Source organism: Rattus rattus, chromosome 1 (assembly GCF_011064425.1).
Source record: "Rattus rattus isolate New Zealand chromosome 1, Rrattus_CSIRO_v1, whole genome shotgun sequence".
Classification (NCBI taxonomy): domain Eukaryota; kingdom Metazoa; phylum Chordata; class Mammalia; order Rodentia; family Muridae; genus Rattus; species Rattus rattus.
Window position 1 is genome coordinate 29,771,455 of NC_046154.1, and position 19,727 is coordinate 29,791,181.

The window sequence follows — 19,727 nt, forward strand, 5'->3', positions numbered from 1 at the left end:
TAGCCTTTCAACGCTCGGCCTTCCAGCTCTAGAGATGACCCAGACCTGTCCCAGGGAGGGCAGACAAAGGAAGTGCTCTCTGTCCCACAGGGCTCACTCTTTCCTGCTCTGGAATAGCACACACAGGTCGCATTATCATGGTCCATCAGTGAATGGGAGGCACTGGTTTCTCCGTGTCCCGAATGAGGAAGCATACCAAAAGGGGCTTTAATCGAATCTCATCACCACTGTCAAACATCCAACTTAGAAGAGGGGAGAGACTGGGAGCCTCCGATGCACAAGTGGTAACCAGGTGGGGTTTGAGAATCTTGACCTTGAGCAAAGTTTTACATCACAGGGCTCTCATGTGACCTGGACTGGAGAAATAACCATGGTCAAAGCTCATTAACAACTGGGTGTGTAATCAGTGTACCCAATAGAATCTGACATTGATCCTGAGCGGGAAACGCAGGTGGAAAACTCACCATGGTTTCCTACTGGTGTCCTTGTGCTAGCTAGCTCCACTGCTTTCAAAATGCCAATTAAAATGACAGGCTGATAGGGCCGTGGTTGCCTTCACTAATCCTGACAAAGACTTAAAGGCCAGGGAAGATATTTACTGCATGGATGGGAGGATTCCAGAATGAAGACGCATCCGTTAGAATTTTGTGTGCCCCAAGGCACCCATACAGACACAAGAAAATATCTAAGTCTGAGGACCAAAAAATAAATAAAGATGAGGATGATCCAAAAGCTATAATGATAGGCATAGACTCTGTGGCTTTTAAACTTGGAACACAACCTGTTCTGCTCATTTGAAACAGGGTCTCATGTATGCCAAACTGTCCTTGAACTCTCTGCATAGCCAAGGGTAGCCTTGTAATCCTCCGTCCTGTACTGGGAGATATGGGCTATAATGCCTGGTTTCATTTGTCTCTGATCTGTCTACCTATCTACCTACTTATCTATCTATCTATCTATCTATCTATCTATCTATCTATCTATCTATCTATCTATCTATCTATCCTTGCTTTGTAGCCCCACCCGGTGATCCCCTTGCCTCAGCCTGCCGATGCCTCGCCCAAGCTTGCACCCCTGAGATACGACCTTTCTCGTTGCTCACAGAATATTGAAAACATGGACCTTATATTAGGCTGCAAGGCTATTTAAACAAATTCAGCCGCAGAACAAAACCTGTTGTTCTGTTTTCAAGCATGCAAATGTCACAGGGATAAGAACTTGGTGCATCCTCTTGGCTGTTAAACCATCTATAGGACAGGGGGTGACATTCAGCAGGTGCTCCGTGTCACTCATTCCAAATTCAAACTCAAGTTAAATGGAAGCAACTCAGAGGCCAGTGCGGTCAGGTGAAATGCTGGGAAGAGCGGTCTCATGACATTTACCTCTGTCCTCTGATAAAGTCATGAAATCAACCATGAGAGAATCAAGAAAAACGCCTAATTTCTTGAACCCTTCAAATAAATTTCTGAGTCCAAAGGGGAAAGAAGAATCGAGCAGTCAATACCAGTGCCTCTGGACTGATGAGGCCAGCGCAAAGCTGAAGGGAGGGGACAGTTTCTTAGCCTTAACCATGATTTAGTAATAAAGAAATACAAACCAAAGTGAGTGTTTACTCAGGAAGAGTTACAGAGAGACTAAGTAAACAGGATTATAGAGAGACGGGAGAATAAATTCAGAAGCAGTAAAAGCAGACAATACAGGCTGGCTTCTGACGAGACAAATAGAAAGATTTCTGGTTGTCTACTCAAAATATATAGAGTATATTCTATGTGTTTATATGGATCAAACACACACACACACACACACACACACACACACATACACACACACAGACACACATATACACAGACAGACACACATATACACAGACACACACAGACACATAGACACACAGACACACATAGACACACACACACAGACACACACACACAGACACACACACAGACACACATACACACACACACAGACACACATACACACACATACACAGACACACACACACACATACACACATACACACACACACACACAGACACACATACACACACACACACAGACACACACACACAGACACACATATACACACAGGCACAGAAACACACACACACACACACACACATATATATATATATAATACACAGATACACACACACAGATACACACACAGACACACAGATACACACACAGACCCACACACACACACACACACACACACACACACACACACACACACACACACACACACACACACACACACACACACACACACACACAGACACACACACACACACACACACACACACACAGACACTCACACACAGACACACACACAGACACACACATATACACAAACATGCACACACACACACACACGCACGCGCGTATTTATACGTGGAAAATGAAAGAGGAGACTAAAAACATTAAGGTGATAATCTAATCATAAGAGACAGCATGTGACACATTAATAAACACACAGCTGTGACCTGATGGAGGAACTCCCGGGCAAACTTGTCTTTCCAAAATGAATATGAAGGAAGAATCCGGAGGAGTTGGGAAACTGGTTAGTGGGTGGGACAATTTCAAGGCCAGCGCTTTGCTTCACAGTGTCAGACACATTAGCAATATGCAAGCAGTTTAAATTCACCCCGATAACAGATTTCCATGACAATGTGGGGATGATGGGCATATTCATATCCTCCCCCTCACACACCAGAGGTAAAGAACCAGCAGATCAAACTCAGCCCAGGAACAGACACACCCTGGTCTGATATTAAAAGAAAGCTTCCACACACACACACACACACACACACACACACAGAGAGAGAGAGAGAGAGAGAGAGAGAGAGAGAGACAGACAGACAGACAGACAGACAGAGACAGAGAGAGACAGAGACAGAGAGACAGAGAGAGAGACAGAGAGACAGAGAGACTGAGAAAGAGACAGAGAGACACACAGAGACAGAGACAAAGAGAGAGAGACAGAGAGACAGAGAGACCGAGAAAGAGACAGAGAGACACACAGAGACAGAGACAGAGATAGAGACAGAGACAGAAATGATACTCCGGTTTAGAGAGAGGTGACATTGCTAAGGCTTCAATTATCCTACATCATAGTATAAACTGAACCCGATTCCAGGTAAGATCCATGCCAATTATTTATTCTGGAACCTATAAAAATGTGTCTCCGTTAGAACAAACAGATCAAAATAGCCAAGCTCTCTTTGATACCAGCACTGGTGGCAGAGGAGGTTCTGGTTGTCATTCCAAGAGTGCCATCACCTCATTATGAGTTTCCTTAGCAGCAATCATTGACGGGACAAATATCAGGAATAACCCCATTTTGCAGACACATAAATCAAGGCTAACAGCTCAAGTAGCCTGCTTATAGTCACACAGCCTTCAGTGATGGAGCTGGGATGATGAACTCTGACAGCCAGTTTTCAGTCAGGATACCTGATTCCTCCCAGTGTTGGGAAGGCTTGAGAAGGCAGACACTAAATTTAATGCATTAACACTTGTTACAAAGCCACAATAAAAACATCCATACACGTTGATTACAAATGAAAGATCAATGTAACTGGATAAAAAAAGTCTTCAGTAGCATGCAACCAATGTGGGGTTTTAAGTAGACAAGATACTAAGATAAAAGGCTAATCAGTTGTTGAAAAGAATAGGTCCATATCTCACTGAATGTGTCACAGAAATACTAGGAGAAATTATAGGTAGACCTTTTTAAAGAAGACAATTATGCTATCCAGAGAGTCCCGAAAGAATTGAAGGCAGAGGGAGCCTGGCAGTGTCCATTTAGAGATACATAAGGAAGGTTTGTGTAAGTTCTGAGATGGGAGAGTAACTTGTGAGCCTTATTCTAAAGTCACAAATCATAAAAAAAAACATTATTACACCATACTAAAGAAATGGAAACCGTTTGTATTTCAAAAATTAATAAATAAAAGCTAAATGGTGGGAAACAAATGGAGGAAAACCCCTGTGTTCAGGGTTTGGTCTTTTGTTATCTATGGTAATGTTAAGTGCAGGGGCAGGGCCCAACCCAGGTTGTCCCAGAGACTAGGTAGTCCACATGTTCGAATACCTTGGCCCCAAGTTATTTCTGATTGGTAAGCAAAGAGGTCAACAGCCAATAGTTGAGAAGAAGAGACCTAGGTGGGGTTTAGGTTTCCTGGGCTTATGGGTCGGAGAGGGAGCAGGAAGGGAGAAGGTGGAGTAGAAGGAAGGAGAAGACGCCATGAGGGCTGGCCACCGGAAGATAAGAGCAGCCCAGAGAGAACTTGGTAAACTGTAAGTGATAACTTGAAGTTATCGACAGGAAACTACGTTCTAACAGCATAGAGGATAGGTAGCTGCCCACCTTGTGTACTGTTTAAGGTTTATTGCAAATATAAAGGTTTTTATCCAGGAACTAAATGGTCTAAGGTGGGGTAGAGACCCCGGGTTGGGATTAAATATTTTCGACAACATCTATGTGATTCGTCATGACCAAACACTTACTCTGCTTCACATACAAAGGACTGCAAGTCAACAAAAAGAGATTCGCAACAAAAATACTGGCCAAGGAGATTAAAAAGCAGCTCACAAAATAAGAAAGTCTGTCAATGAAGAGGTAGAAAAATGGACGTTATTATAGAAAAGAAAAGTGCTAAGTTCCAGTTACTGCCCCAACATACAGGGACATAGCGTGGGACTGTCAAACATGAGACAGTCTGGCAGTCTGGCGGGGCTGAGGTACGCAGCTAAGAGCAGGAAGGAGAAACAGAGCGGAGTCACATGTATGGTAAGAAGGTTCCCAGGAGGAGGAATATTTCAATTCTTTGACCGTCTCATGTAGACCAACTGGCTTCAAATTAAGTATTTCCCAGGGGATTGCCCCGACTTTCTGATTTTCCTGCTCCCGCTCCCCCCAGCCCTTGAGTTACAAATCTGCACCATCACACGCTGTTTGACGTGCTGGGGATTGAACCCAGAATGTCACACATGTTGGGCACTTGTCCCTTCTGAGCTACGATCCCAGCAGTAGACAGACTTCCCTCCCCTCTACCCTCGGTGGCACTAAAGGTATTTGAAGGTCTTGAAACCGTAAGTCTAAATGTGGCTCTGTTAAAGCTTCATTTAATTTTTAATTACATGTGTGTGGGTCTGTGCATGCATGCAGGTGTCTCCCGAGTACAGAGATGACGTTGGACCCCTTGGATATGAAGTGGTCATGGGCCATCTCCGGTGGATGTTGGTAACTGAACTCGGGTCCTCCACAAGAGCAGACGCAATCTTAACTGCTGAGCCATCCCTCCAGCCCCGAAATCTTTTTCTTGATGTATACTCTATTCTGGTGTTCTGATGAGAGAAATGCTGGATCACCTCTTACAAAAGGAGGGAAGGATGGGGAAGTGAGGACGCTATGGGCCTTGCTGTCTTTAGACTCAAAAGTCGAGTGTGTCGTCCGGGAAGCCGAGGGCAAGGTCATTCTCAAGGGCGATGCGAGAGCTGGGGTGGGTTTAGGGGAGCAGAGAATGCTTGTGGCAGCTTCCACAGCCTAGGGGAGAACAGACTGGAGAACACAGATGGATTGCTGGGCACTGTTGCAGGCCTGACTGAAATTGGTAACCATGAACTTACAGCGATGCCAATTTGCTTCCTTGGGTGGTTTTCTGCAGCAATGCTCAGCAGAGTGCAAGCGGCCCAATCAGAGCCTTCTTGCCTCATCGTGCGTCTCTGGATCAGCAAACTGAGGTATCAGTGTTGATGGATAGCATGGCTGAGCTGCGAGCAGAAGTCTCACAAACGCTCTTCTGTTTCTTTTGCCATATATATATATATCATATATATATGATATATTTATATGTGCAAATATATATGTATTTATATGTGCAAATATATAATATAGATTGCAGAATATATCATACATACAAATGTATAATATATTGCAAGATATATTAATCTATCTTTATATATAGATACAGATATAAAATTTTATTCCATTTTTTAAAGAGAAAGTCTTATGTATCCTAGGCCTTGAACTCAGTGTGTAGCTAACGGTGATCTTGAACCCCTCCTTAGTGCCAAGATTACCACAGCTAAGCCTGGTGTGTGCGGTGCTGAGGATTGAACCCAGGACCTCGCCTACACTCTACCAACAGAGCAACACCCCCAACAGTCAGTGTCTGCTAACTTCTCCCTCCATTTTTTCTTGATATAATCTCTCGGGTTGGAGCTTTCTTAAAGTTATCACCCAACATTGTGACTTTCAAAGAAGCTGTGTGAGAGTCTCTGGTGATATGGGTATCTGGCGGGGTCCATTCTTGTTAGAAGGAAGGCCAACCACAGCCCTGGTTCCCTCTGAGAACCTTGGGATATGCATTGCAAGAGGAAGCCACCCAGAATCAAGGGATGTTCAGACCCACACTGCAGATGTCATCTTAAACTGCCTGTCACGTGTCTTTACCAAGCTTTTCCACTGGCATTTCAAACCAAATTCTTCACCATTTTCCGAAAGCCTCCTACAGGTCTTTCCTCTGGGAATGACAACTCCAGGGGCCTAAGCAAAATATACCATTGCCTTATAGCCCAGTGGTTCTCAATCTGGAGGCTGTGACTCCTTTGGGGTCAAATGACTCTTACAAAGGGATCACATTACAATTCATGACAGTAGCAAAATGACAGTTATGAAGTAGCGACAAAAGTAATTTTATGGTTGGGGGTCACCACAGCACGGGGAACTGTATTAAAGGGCTGTAGCAGTAGGAAGGTTGAGAACCACCGCCATAGCCCATCACTGACTAACTTCTTTTTCTTATTGCTTCTCTTCAGCATCTCTTGTGACTGACACATCATCTTCATCACACCCCAGAGGTTGAGCCCCATCCCCGTGCTGCACTTCTCTGATCTCACACTTGATATCTTCCTCCTCTATGATCCATTCTCCTTGTTGGTGCCATTTGGATGGTCAGTTCTGCACATCGCAAATTCTGCCTGTTCAGTATTTGTTTGGAGCGTTCTTAAAAAAACTCCCTGCTGCATAGAGGAAGAAGTCTAGACTCTTTAAATGGCACCAGAGTCGCTACGATGAAAAGCCTTTGCCAACCCCTTTGATCTTCATCCTGCCTGAGTCGGCCCCACGGTCCAGACAGACCACAGGACTGGCAGCGTTACAAATGTGCCATGCTCACCGTCTGCCTGCTTTTTCTCCCTAGGCTATTTCTGTTTTTCTAGAATGGTTCCGTCTCTTGTTCGCCTGTAAAACGGTTGAGCACCATATTCTGAGCCATGTGGGTCCTGCCCACTCCACACTTATCTTTCCTGACTGCCGTCATGGAGTCTGTAGTCAGGTTCACTGACATCATGCGATGGTACCCAAAGAGCTACAACTCCAGCAGACGGAGAGCTGCTCATAGATCCCAGAGAGCCAAGCATCTTCCAAGCAAAGTCCACTCTCACTTCTACAGTGCTGGCTCCTACCTACACCATAAAACCCAGAGCACAGCATCACTAACGGTCACTGTAAGAAAAACAGGAGCCAAGACTCTCTAACCGTCTGATTATAATCGGAAAGAAGGATGATCAAGACATATACATTTCTGGCTTTCATTTTGTGCAATTCTGCCTCTGTCCCCCTCCCCTGCTCCCCATCTCTACTCTACATTCTGGTGGGCAATACTGTTTTTTTTCTACTCTAACTGAACTTGGCTTGTGCTTTTGATGAATTTTAGAACATGGAGCTGTAAGTGGACATGACTCAGGTATTTTCAAAGTATCAATGCTTGCAGATGGGGTGGGGTTGGGAGAACTCTGTCCCTTGGAGTCTTTGCCTCCTGCTGTAAGAGCAACATATTCTGTTTGTCGTCTGGTCCTTTGGTGAGGGTCCCAGAATGAGAGGCCACGCAGAGCCTAACAGAACCACAATTAACATACAGTCCTGATGGACCCTGAGAGAGACGGTACGCAATGTGGGGGCTGTGGATGCCTCAGGAAAAACTGACTGATATTCTGAGCAAGCTGTATGAGAGAGTGAGTGGTGATGGGTTGGTCTTGTGGATAAGGTGCTTAGAAGAAGGCCTTTGGGGTGGTCAGAAGGAGCCAGCACTGTGAGATTCATTCAAGTGCAAAGAAGCTGAGGTAGAAAAGTGTTTTGAGGGAAAGAAGGGCATGGGGTAAGGGAGAGAGGAGGGGAAGGGATCATTACAGATGGGTTCCTGGACCTTTTAGCTCAGGATATCTCTTGGCATCCAAATTGCCTGCCTGGCATGGAGTGTGTCGAGCCATGGTTAGGGTGGCTATGCATTGCTCAGACCGGGAAACTTGAAAAATAGGAGGTGGTGCCTAGAACAAAAAGAGCTGGGGTTTAAGCAAATAGAGCTACACAGTCATTGCCATCCTTTATCCCGTGGCAGTAGCATTCGGGTCCATATTCCTCACCCCAGCCCTACACCTATGCTTTCTGTTTGGGTCTGACAACTATGTCCCTCCCTCCCTTAATGAGGGCCCCTTGTTCCCTGACTTCCTTTGAGACTGGCTAGGTTCTCGGTATCAAAAATCTTCCACTTATCAGCATCACCTCTAGGGTGTTACCTGGGGTTATCCTGAAGTCAGGGTAGCTTCCTGTGACCTCCCCAACCGGCCCACCCACCCAGTCCTGGAGCCTGTCCTAGCCTCCACCTACTCCCTGCGAGCATGATCAGACTCTGAACTGCACTACACGCAAGCTTTTCAGATGTTAGCTGAGGCCTCGTGTCACCAGCTAATATGACCAATCCTGGCAGCCCATGAGACAAAGCATGGAGAAGGTCCCTCGATCAGTACGCCTGGCTAAGTGGACAAATCTGAACTCTGGGCGCTCAGTTCTTAGCTTGAAAGCAGACCATGAAGTTTGGGGAATTACTTGGAGCTAATCTCAGTCACCGTCACTGGGTTTCAGTGTGAGGTTCTTCTGTTGGTGGACGGGGAGGAGAGGTGCACATTTTATACCGACTGAATCTTGTCTCACACGTATAAAAACTTCATCTGTCGCTTCCTCATGGAGATTTGGTGCCGTGTGGCTTGGGTGGCAGAGGACTGGGCCTGCTGGATGTGTGGGAGGGTAAATTCAGTTTCTGCTTACTAGGAGTGTGGCCCAGGTCTGTGGCCCAGGGGGGGACTTCCCTCACAGTTCCACTCAGTGTCTTTAATGGTCTCAGTCGAGATTGTCCAAGTGAGGTGATGAGAGACACATGCCTCCCACCCTCCCTGTACCACAGCCTCCATGAAGCCATACCCCAACACTCAGGTTTTCCCACTCTGCTCCATGGATGGGCAGGTCAATCCAGACCCAGAAGATTCCAACTGGACCCACTGAAGGTATGGTGCATCCCTTGTTCAGCAACTATAAATGAGGGCTGCCCCTTTCTGTGGGCAGAAGGATGCTCTGTCAGTTACATGGGGCTAATAGACTAAATGACTTGAATGGGAGGGATGTTTATTCTGAGTCTAGAGTCTCCAGTGGGATGCTGAGGAACTGAGACACATGAGATAAAACATGGTGGCCCAAATGACTCATTTTCCCCCCATGTCCCCAGCAATGGCTGCTCATAAGTATATCACACCCCCATGAAGTCCACAGCTACCTGTGTCTGGCCTTTAAGAATTCCAAGTAACTCTCAGAGGTGTTTGTCTTTGTCACACAGGCAGATGCCAGTGGGTCTTTGGGGTTCTTCTAAAATTAGGTTTGGTTTCTACTACCCTGGAAAGTCAGGCCCAGGATCTGCTCAGGAGATCAGGTATCTCCTGAACTCAGAGGACTTCGAGAAAGGGAGTGGCTACATCTCCAACAGAAGGAGTGGCAATGTTTCCAACAGCTCAGTTGGTGCTATAAGCCCGGGTTCCTGGGGCTCTGAGGCCTCACAGTCAAGTGCTGAGCTCTCTCAGAGTCTGACATGTTTCCTAGGGCAATCTGAGCAGGGCACCTTCATGGGAACTAGAGACGGTCACATCCAGGCAGGTCTCAAGCCACCATCCACTGAAGATGGAGGAAGATGAGCAGCCATTGAGCATGATCCTGTGAAGTTGTATTTACCCCGAGGAGATCAGGCTGCCACACAGAGGCACACATGGCCTTTAAGGAGCCTTACTGGTGTTCACAGAGGTGAGGGCTCACAGCCCTATTCTGCAGAGGACCTAAGTTTGGTTCCCAACACTACACTTTGTCTTCTTTTTTATTTTTTCCTTCAGGGCTGGGGATCGAACCCAGGACCTTGTGCTTCCTAGGCAAGAGCTCTACCACTGAGCCAAATCCCCGACTCCCTCACAGCCCTATTCTGAAAAACCCTTCCCTTGACTGCTCCACAAGATGACCATTGTATGTAAGAGCTGGACTGTCAACTATAAACTCAACTATCAGTGTGAGTGAAGCCCTCCTGAGCTCCACAGAGCCTGAGGAAACCCACAGTCAAGAATGCTGCACCGTTGTCCCGGGCTGATGAAGGAGGGGATTAGCAGAGTCTCAAGTTCCAGTCCCAATCTGACAGTGAGGAACACAGATGCTGGTCTGTGAAGCCCAGCATCTGTCTCACAGCTCTTTGAGTCAGATGTGGGAGAGCTCCAGGAGAAGGTACACCCAGGTCTCTGGGCGTTTTGCAGAGAGAAGGCAGCCTGCCTGCTGGCTTGTGGTTACTGATGGAGGTGGAAGTGAGGATGACAGTGGTCTCCCATTCCCCACAGTGCAGTGACTGTGCATGGCTAGACACACACAGCTTAGTCATTTCCCCACTCCCTGTTGCATTCAGGCGATCCTAAACGTCTAGACCAGGGTTTGGGTCCAGGCACATTCTCAGCTTAGTGCTGAACAGGTTTCTGCTTTGGAATGGGCTGAAAGTTTTCACTGTGCCATAATCTTCCAAGAAGACTTTGGGGACACTGCTAACTGGAATAGCCCCTTGTAGAAGTTTGTGACCACATATATCATTGTAATAAGTGGAGACCGTTCTGTCAACCAAGAGCTCCCGGAGGACCATGGGAGAACTAAAGCCTCTACTCCCCCACCAAAAGCACAACACCCAGTGAGTAGAGACCCTCCAACAACCATTCTGCTAAAACAAAAGGAAAGCTGAAAAATCACTCCAGCATGTGAGGTCCAAGCATGAGGCCAGGCATCCTGTTCTTGCTAGGATACCAACATGGAGGCTACTATTCCATAGGCTCCAGGAAATCAGGACCACCATGGCAGCTGAGGCCTGGCCAGTCCCAATGTCTGACCGTAACAGGTCACGTCATGTGACATGGTGCCACAGCTCACGTGCTGCTATCTCACAGTGGGACCAAAGATCTCAGAAATCCCTAAGCCACTGCCACACAGTAGGCGTTCCATGTTAGTGGTTCAGAAATCTGCCTTGATATTTAGATCACTTGGGAACATTCTAGAACTTATCATTCCTGGGCCTAGCGAACCGGAAACTTCAGAGAATGAGGCCAGGTATGTTGTATTTCAATATGTCCATGAGTGATGCTGATGAGTGTTGATGAGCTGGGTTTGGGTCGCTTTGGGACTGAGCAGAGTCACCTAAGACACCACCTTAATCCACAAAGTATTTGAACAAAGAAATTGTGAGTCTAGCAGGTGATATCCAGCATCCATACTGACCTCCTTGGACACTGTAATGAAACACATGCAGGGAACATTCACCATGAGCCTCTGACTTCTTAGCCTCTGGCCAGCTCCAACATTTCATGCCTATGTTCCACAGATGCAATTTTTATAGCCAGATTCTAAACCAAGCTCAGCTAGGCCAGACAACACTTTGACTAGAATATTCCATTCCCACAAGCCAGTGACTGAAGGTGTGGGATGGTTCAAGTCAGCATCTGGTGTGCTTGGGGGAGGACGGGGAGCAGAGCTTACCCATAGGCCCTTCTCACTGTCACTCTCTCGATGACCCCTCCTTAATGCTTAATGCTTATGAGGCTGCCGAACCAGTTTGCAATTTCTTCTCTAGTTTCTGCTCTCAGCACTGCACTTTTCTGTCACTGTGGCCCGTCTGGTAGATGGATACGCATTGCAGGGGTAGACTCTATTACCCAGAAGTCTCTTTCCCATGCCCATTCCAACACAAAGGTGACAAGAGATTATGAGACCCACCCTGGCCTGGCCTGACAGCGTTGACTCCTTTCTCGTACAGGCTGACAGTGCTGTTGTGCGAGCCAACTTCTTATCAGAGTCAATTCTCTTAGCCCTTAACTTTCTCATCTTAGTCTTGCCTTAGCCAGGTTGACCCCAAGGCACCATGATGCTTCACAGCCATGACTATCATGACATTTTCAGTTCTGTGACAAATAAATCACACAGGCTCTCTGGTGGCCCACCTACAGAGGAGGCCATTCCCTATTCCATACATCAGCAGCAAGGCCAGGGTGCAGGTTCTTAGAAACCAAGTTTTTGAGGTCCAGAGGATAGAGAGGGGGTACCCTGGGACTCCCCATGTTCCCAGTTTATCTCTTCGGGGTCCTCTGAGGTAGGTGGAACCTTGACAGAGCCTGGAGGACATTTCCTCAAACAGGCTCACCTAGCTCATAGGCAGCTCCTGGCCCCAACACAAAGGCCCCCCCAGGAGTGTTGTCCCCACACAGAGGCTGACGGTTTCAGATCTGGGCCCATCCCAGCCCTGGCTCTGAGCCTTTGAAAAAGGCAATTTCCAAGGGCTCTAGCTATTACGATATTTTCTGGGCCAAAGGAAAGAATGTTTGAAATTGGAGAATTTGGAATCATGTCTTTACAGGGAATGCCAGTTGCCAGCTATCGTTTGTTGGGAACAAAGGAGGGCAAACTTCATCAGGTCATGGTGCATAGTGCAGAGGTGGGCAGGGTCCTGCAAAAAGCACCTGACAGTAAAAAGACAGCTAAGGAGCTATGGCTGTGACCTCTACGTAGTGCACGACAGAGCTGTTATATTTAGTCCAACGCAGGTAGAGGAAGCAAAAGAGACACGCCAGTGTCTAGGTGTGAAGCTGGTGTATTAGAAGAGCATCTGTTTTCTTCAAGTTAATTTATGGTTTAACAGGAGCGCACACACAAAATCCCAGTAGGCTTTTATTTTTACTCTGACAAAATGATTCTAAAATTAATCTTGAACAACAAACAGTTGGGAATAACAATGACTATTCTGAAAGAGAAAATAATTAAGGGAGGAAGGAGTCGTTTTTAGCTGTGCTAGATATTAGAACATATTATAAAACAACAATTAAAATTATTCAATACCAGGGCCGAGACAGACGCAGAGCAAGAGAACAAAGGGCGAGTCAGGGAAGGAGACTTAACTACATTTGAGGATTCGGAGCGCGATAAAACAATCTATTTTCCTCGGATCACAAGGGAGGGGAATTACTTAAAACTTATGTTGGAAGACTGCCTAAGAGTTTGGACAATATTATACATTCATCCAGATAAACTCCAGATGGATTAACAAATTACAGCTTCGAAATCAAATCACTGACAAGTAGCTAAAAATAGAACAAACTGTCTCTCAGATCATGACAGAATGACAACTTTGTCAGCTTTGGAAAGAAACCACAAATATTGAGGAATTTGTCTACATGGAGATGTAAAACAACGCAAAACAGCAAAACACAAAAATAATGAATATAAGACTGGTAAAGTGTGTGTGTGTGTGTGTGTGTGTGTGTGTGTGTGTGTGTGTGTGTGTGTGTGTGTGTGTGTGTGTGCCACATGGAGCTTCTGTTCAATAGAATGAGCTCCCTACTGAAAGGAAGACGAAGTCTCCTAGACTTGCACACGAGGACCTCGGGCTGGAGCCAGGACTGATGCTCTTATCTAGTGACCAGGATTCCAGGAACCCCTGACACCCCTGCCCCGAAAGGGAGTCTACGACTCTTGACAGACTTTATCGGCATTAGATCCCACTGTCTCTCACTCACATGTGCCTACAACCTTTCTAAAAAACACTGCAAACCCAAGCACAAATGTTCAATGCACAAGAACATGTGTGCATGTGTGTGTAAGTGTGTGCTTATGCGTGCTTGGATATGCATGTGTATGCATGTGCATATGCACAGATGTGTGCTTATGTGTGCATACTTACATGTACAGATGCTTGCTTTCATGTGCATGCATAAGCATAAATGGACAGGTGTGTGCTTATGTGTGCATTCCTATGCATGCGCTCCTGGGACATATCCTTGTGCACAGGCTTACCCATGCCCTATGGGTCCTCTGAGAACTCACTATTATCACACAGATCTCTCCCTTTCCATCATGGCCCCAATTCTGGCCTACATTCTCAGGTCAAGCCTTCTGACTGATGATTTCCAGTCAGTTGGCTGTTGCAAACTGGTTGACATCTGTGGTGGTGTCAGCTGCCCATGGGCTCAAGAGACACAGACCTAAGTGTGCATGCCATACCATGACCTCTCACTGTAAAAAATCTGAGCTACAAGGACAATGTCACATAATGGGTCTGTTTTCCATGGAGAGAGTTTCCGGGGTCAAGCCCTGTGCCCCTCAGTCTTGGGTTCACAGCTTTTACCAGAATCTTGGGAAGGTCTCAGTAATCAACTGATGTATGCCCTAAGGGTATATTCAATATATACTCATTAAATTCTCCCATTTACAAAGGCCACATGTATATGGAGGTCTAATGAAGCTGTTAAAGGTGACATATGTCACCTATGGAGGAGAGCCATTAAGTTGTTCTGTCTGTAAAGATGGAGGCATGTGTGCACAGAGAAAGAGGTACCACACTTCTTGACAGGAAGACCCCACACTAGCAGTCTGAGGCTAAAGGATTTGGCTACTGGCATTATGAATGGGTAGAATACTTGGGGAGGGGAGTTTATACATGACGGTATATATGTATAGAGTTATAAAAAGAAGTTTATCTACTGGCCTGATGACCCAACCTCTGGAAAATTATCCTTAGAAAATAATTTAAAGAGGAGCAGGAAGTCATATGCATTGATATTTCCATTGTCACCGTATGTAAAATAATTGAACATAATTGCTTGCATGAGTCTTGGCCCAATCACTAGGCAGCAGATTCCCCTGGTTCTTGTTAATGTGAGCATAAAAGACTTGTAGCATCCTGATAAGGTATACAACACGGTGTGGGCTTTGAAACATCGCACGCAAAAATGTATGCCCAGTGCCATCAGGACTACGTGTGGGTGGGAAGACCAGTCAACCTTCAGCAGACGAAAAGGATGGGTCAGTGTGAAATTGCTTTTCACTTAGGGGAGGGAGAGTGAGAACATTTTATTTGAATTTTGAAAATTGTATCTAAATCATCCTATTTACATAAACTTTAAAATTTCCGGAATATACCAAATTCCTGTATTGGGTATTTTCCCTTGAGCTGTGGATGCTTCTGGATATAGAGTTGTAGCATGTGACATGGGCACAAGTCACCCTTTAGCCAGGGCAGGGTACCCCCCACACCCCAGGGTTCTCCAGTTTATAACACAGTAGGGAACAGACACACCATCCCTGGCTACTGACTTTGTACACAGAGAGCTGTTTCGTAAGCTCTGATGGACAGAAGGTTTGAGAAGTGGAGATGAAGAATAGGGTTCCTTACCAGAGTACAGCGCTATTTCCCTCAGAGTTCTGGACCTACCCTTCAGGGATGTGCTACACTCCTCAGAACTGCTTTTACCTCTTGGGGAAACCCAGTCAACAGTGTGCATCTGCACTCCAGCTCGATATCTTATCCTAAGTGTTCTTTCTTTGACCCTGCTTCTCAGCCGAGCCCTCAGATTCTGGGAATCTGGTGTGATGGGAAATGTACAGGACTTGGGAGAGGAAATCTGGTTTCTGATTAGCCTCTGAGTTAGTACCTTTATCCCCTTGGACTTGGTGGTCTAACCAGAGGGAACACCTGTTCTGCAAACATTATTGGGAAGATTTACATCTTCCCAATGACAGAACACATGAAAGGCATCAGCCTCCTCCATGCCACATGCTCTCTCACTATCAAGATAATTCAGATTTTAGCATAGCCTCAAAAATGCAGGGGACCTCTTGAGACAACACTAAGCTACCCTGGAGCATGGCTCTTTTTCTTGATTTCCACCAAAAAATGGCTGCCGGTGTCTAAAGATGTTTTTGGTTGCCCTAGCTGGTACGCAGAGTACATGGTGGTGGTGGTGGTGGTGGTGGTGGTGGTGGTGGTGGTGGTGGTGGTGTTCAGTGTGGTAGAAGACAGAGATGTTGCTAAAGACCTGGCAATTCTCTGGGACAAAGTATCGACATTACAGAGCCTGACTATTCTGGAGTAACCTTCTAGCAGTTGAAAAGGCAGCATCTTGATAGCCCTATAGTCCAGTCCAGCCCTTTCTCCATCACAGAAGTGGGGTAGGGGTTGGGAACAAACTGGAGAAAAAAAACAGGCAGATAGATACCAGGGAGAGACTGTTTCTCATAGCAACCCTGTGGGGAGGCACCCTTCTTCCTTATCTTCAAGGCCAAGCGCCATCCCAGCATCCTCTGAGCATCTTCCCTGAGAGCACCCACGGGTCAATTCTCCCTGGTTGAACCCTCAAGGCTGTGTTGTTGATGTATACTTTGAGGAGGCCCCACCTTCTCATTTCACACATGCACCCTATACATTAAGACCAGAGCAATTAGGACTCACACTTTCTTATGGGGGTGGGGGAGATAAAAAGGGAAGGAGCAGGTTCTGTGCTCCTGACCAGGCCCTGGTGAGAGCTGTTGGGCAACTTCAGGGAAAATGGCTGCTAATGGGCTGATAATTGGCTTCCTGGCTTCTTCATGAAGTGCGAAGTGCTCAGCTCCCCTGTCAACCAAGCATCAAGGACTACGCAAACCACCCTCAGCTTATTTGTCTCTTCCTCCTCACTGTTTCTCTGGAAAAAGACTGCCCTGCCTGATGATGCCTGCGATCATCTGGTAAGGATGAGGCTAAAACAAGCAGACGTTCTGTGAGGTAAGGCAGATGGGATCCCATCCCAGTGTACCGTCTTCAGGGCAGTCACTGTGAGCAAATTCCCAAAGCAGAGATGGAGTAGAGCAGCTCTGAACCTGGCACTTGGCACAGAGCAGACAGTCAACATGGCTGACCGGATGGCGTGTGCTTCCACTCTGGGCTGACATGGAGCAGTGGCCCTTGGAGAGGCAGACTGACTCAGGAGGACAAGAGAGGGAGTGGGGCAGAGCTGGCTCTGTGAGCTGGGTTGGAGCAAGTCAACCTGAGACAGGGAAAGCCATCTGCCGAGCATCCCTCACAGTAAGGGCATCTCAGAAGCTGGGGAGGGATGGCGAAGTCACTGCTCACTGCAGAAAATGCCGGCCAACATGAAGGTGGTGTGGGTATTTGTGGGTTTGGCAGGGCAACTCCCTAGGGAGGAGCTATTTTTTTGAAGGAAATGCTGACACAGAACAGAGCAGTTCTTCACACTTCTTTGAACAATCATTCTAAGGCATTTCAGCCATCAAAAGAATCTCCCTGGTCCCCTTCTAACTCCTATGAAAGAGAGAGCAACATTGTTTGGCTAAGTGCCTATTGATGTTTACTGTGACTAATGTGGGGGCCCCGGGGGGAGGGGTGAGTGACTCTCCAGATGAGCTGCCTTTTGCCGGAAGCGCCTTTGTGTGTATGTGTAAGGGACACTCTACGACACAGACAGGCAACCTCACTATTCTATATTTTTATAGACATTTATAGATGCTGTCCCTTTTCTATTGATCAGAAACTATGGTGCAGGTTTGATCTAGAGTCAGGAGCTGAAGCAGCTCTCCGTCAAGGTGTGACCTGTGCTGTGATGACCCAGTTTGGAGACCAGTTTCCCAGCATTTGCTGTGCAAGGGGGGGAAGGGGCGTGTTCCCTTGTTACAGTTATCTTTGACTATAAATATGACCCTGGAGATGCAGCCTCTGGGGAGTGAGGATGGAGAGCTACCCTGTTGGGTCAGCAGGGTCCTAGAGAGGAGACAGTTTGGCTACAGCTGGGAAGCTCAGTGAGGGGCAAGAATGGGTTTTCTAGATTGGGAATCTTGAGTAATCTTAGCATTGTTCTCTCAGGAGTAGGCGGCGAGTTCCCTGAGGGACAGGCTGGGACTTATGAATGTATGAGCTGAGGGACTAAGAAACTGAGCAGAGATGGGGACAGATGGCAGTCCCTGGTACTCTGAGGTATAAAGACAGGTGTCCTCTGTGTCATATGTGGGGAGAGCTAGTTCTTCCTGCCTTCTTCCACTCAAGCCAACCTCTCGCTGGGACTCAAGTTGTGTTCTTCTAGACCCAAGTAAGCAGACACAGCCGACTGATGGAGGCACTTGAACACATGCGGGGTCCCCTTCCATCCCAGAACTTTCCAGATAGCCTGTCATGCCAGCTGCTCAGAGTACCAGCTTTGTGGTTCTCATTAACAAGCCCTGGTTCTTCATCCTTGCTCTACACCGTAGAGAGCACAGGCTGGACCCACTGTTGCCAGTATAGCCTAGTCTTTCTCTTCTCAGCTACTTGTGAACAGGGCTCAGCACACTGCTTCTGGAGATGAAGGGCCTGCTGGGTCTTGGTCTTTCGGGAAGATTCTAGAGAAATGTTCTAGCACTGCTCTTCAGAAGCACAGAGTCAAGCACCTTCCTGGAGGCCACCATTGGCTATCACTATCCTTCCTCAGTTTGCCTTCTGCTTGCTAGACACATTTTTTTTTTTGTTGTTTGGCTGGTGGGGCCCAGGAGCACAATCTCCCCATAAATATATCTCCTTCCGGCTCCTAGGTTTGTGTTCACAAAACTCAGCTTCTTCCAATGTTCCCTGATTCAGTTTATCAAGATCAACTTCAAAAATTAAGCTCAATGCTGCCTGGGGAAATCTCATAGCTGGGCCTTGCCTTCTTAGCTTAGCTAGGACCTCCGGCTAGCAGCAACAGGGCAGGCTCTGCCCCACTCTGCCTGGCTTGGTTCTGCTATGCTGATGGAGCCCTTGGTTGCTCATTCTGAGCTGCCCCTGCTAACTATCCCTGATCCTTGTATCACCACGGTTCCCAATACTCAACGGGGCCAACACTGGCTGACAATGTTTCCCACCTACACCAGGAGCACACCTGGGGAGATATCAGGCAATTTGATTTTTTTTCTTCACTAAGAGCAATTCCATATGGATCTGAGAGAGTGATTTGATCTTTAAAGCTCTGAAGAATTTTTACATAAACTTATCAGTCATAGAAAATGCTTTGTCAGACAAAGCAATTTATTTTTAGTTTGAGCAGCATAATCCCAGAGGTATGACCCAACTCACCCAGCCATTTCTCATCAGAGATCCCCCCGGCATCCCTAAAGGGCTGTTAATCTGTAGCATGCAGAACTCAGAGGCCTGAGTTGTCCACTATGGTGGGTAGGGGATCAGAGGGTCAGGCAGACTGCCCTTCACTGAGAATTCAAGGAAAGAGCCGGAGGAGTTGAGTGTCGCAGGCTGGGAGGAGAAGAGGTGACAGCCCAGAGAAGCTAAAACCTCAAGACGTCCTGACACCAACGATGTCTGGCCTCCCCCACCCCCTTGCCACAACAGCCCCTCATGTTTAGAATCTCACTGTGACTAAAGACTGATATTGGTGGTGCCGCAAAGTATGTCCAACACATACAAGAAAGATGATGGGCTGCCTTCTTATCTCCACAGAACAGACCACTCAGATCCATTCTCCTCCCCAAGAAGATCAGCCACGCAAGAACATCTGGAGCCCTCTCTCCTCCCTAATACCACACGAGATGGAGTGAT

General features: G+C 46.8%; 1 protein-coding gene and 1 non-coding gene across 2 annotated transcripts in view; both read right to left on the bottom strand.

Moving 5' to 3' along the window:
* Positions 1–19,727, bottom strand: part of Csmd2 (CUB and Sushi multiple domains 2) — a 569,599-nt gene that overhangs the window by 196,663 nt on the left and 353,209 nt on the right. The window lies entirely within an intron of this gene.
* Trnap-agg lies at positions 10,211–10,283 on the bottom strand. The gene has a single exon. It is a non-coding gene; the product is annotated as a tRNA-Pro (tRNA).